The sequence below is a fragment of the Alligator sinensis genome, unplaced genomic scaffold, assembly GCF_000455745.1.
Source record: "Alligator sinensis unplaced genomic scaffold, ASM45574v1 scaffold520_1, whole genome shotgun sequence".
In the NCBI taxonomy this organism is placed as follows: Eukaryota; Metazoa; Chordata; order Crocodylia; family Alligatoridae; genus Alligator; species Alligator sinensis.
Window position 1 is genome coordinate 1,110,455 of NW_005842064.1, and position 1,166 is coordinate 1,111,620.

General features: G+C 53.4%; 1 protein-coding gene across 2 annotated transcripts in view; it reads left to right on the forward strand.

Annotated features, from left to right (window-relative positions):
- UBE2Z (ubiquitin conjugating enzyme E2 Z) overlaps window positions 1–1,166 on the forward strand; it is a 13,057-nt gene that overhangs the window by 6,174 nt on the left and 5,717 nt on the right. The window lies entirely within an intron of this gene.

The window sequence follows — 1,166 nt, forward strand, 5'->3', positions numbered from 1 at the left end:
AAAAAAGTGGGGGGGGGGGGGGTGAACTATCCAGGGGTATTTGGTGCTGTAGCAAACAGCCATGCTGGCCAACTTAGGTGCTCCAGCTGTTTGCTCTGGATTTTACTTTGAAGGGTGCTGCTTCTTCCATCAGCTGGAACTCAGTGACAATCCCACCCAGCAGATCACAGAAGTGATACCCTGTGAAGTACAAACCACAGTAATCAGTTGAGCAGCTCATCCTTAATGTGGCAATCCACTGCAAACATCCAGGCTTTACTGTACAACATTGTCTACCTTTGCACAAATGTGGCAGACAAGCAAGTGCTCAGTCTCCTCTGAGATCCTGAGAAGGAGCAGCTTGTCAGCCCTAATAGTCTCCTTGCTTAACTGTGTAGAGCGTGGTTTAAAGTATTCACACTCATGCCACTGAGCCAGTTTCTTAAATCTGAGGAAGCTTGCATCCTAAGTATGCAAATGAGCAAAATGCAGAGAAGTTTTCTGTCTCTGCAGATCACTGCTATGTGACTTCTGAAAGTTAATGGCTTCCTTACAATATACTACTGTCATCTAGCAGTGCACCGATAAAGATTTTTGGGGCCGATACCAATAGCCGATTTTTAAGGAGGCATATCAGCCGATACCGGAAATCGGATCGGTACCAGCCTGGCAGCTTGAACAGCTGCGTGCAGCTGGTAAGTCTGTTGTGCTGGAAAGGGTGTGTGTGTGGGGGGGGTGCAGATCAAGGTCCCTGTGGTGAGGGAGGAGTGGGGCTGTGCCAGGGAAGGCGTGAGATGGAGCTGCGGTTCGTGGGGCAGGGGAGGGCAGGTGGCTCCCACAGCTGTGTGGCACTTTTCCAGTGGCTCCTGCCGCTCATCCGGGAGGGCATGGAAGGGGGGGGGTGTCATATGACCCTGGATTTGCGCAGGGTGGAGTGAGCTCTTTTCAGTGTGTGGGGGCTGTACTCGGGATGGGCGGCAGTGGCACTGGGAGGGGGAGATGGAGGGGGCTACAGTGAATTTTAGGGTGGCTGTAGCCCCTGTCCCATAGCCCCCTCCAAGCACCACTGCCACCCACCCTGAGCACAGCCCCCACATGCTGGAAAGAACCCACCCCACCCCACGCAGATCTGGGAGCACATGTCCCACCATGCTGTCCCAGATGAGTGATAGGAGCCACCAGATGAG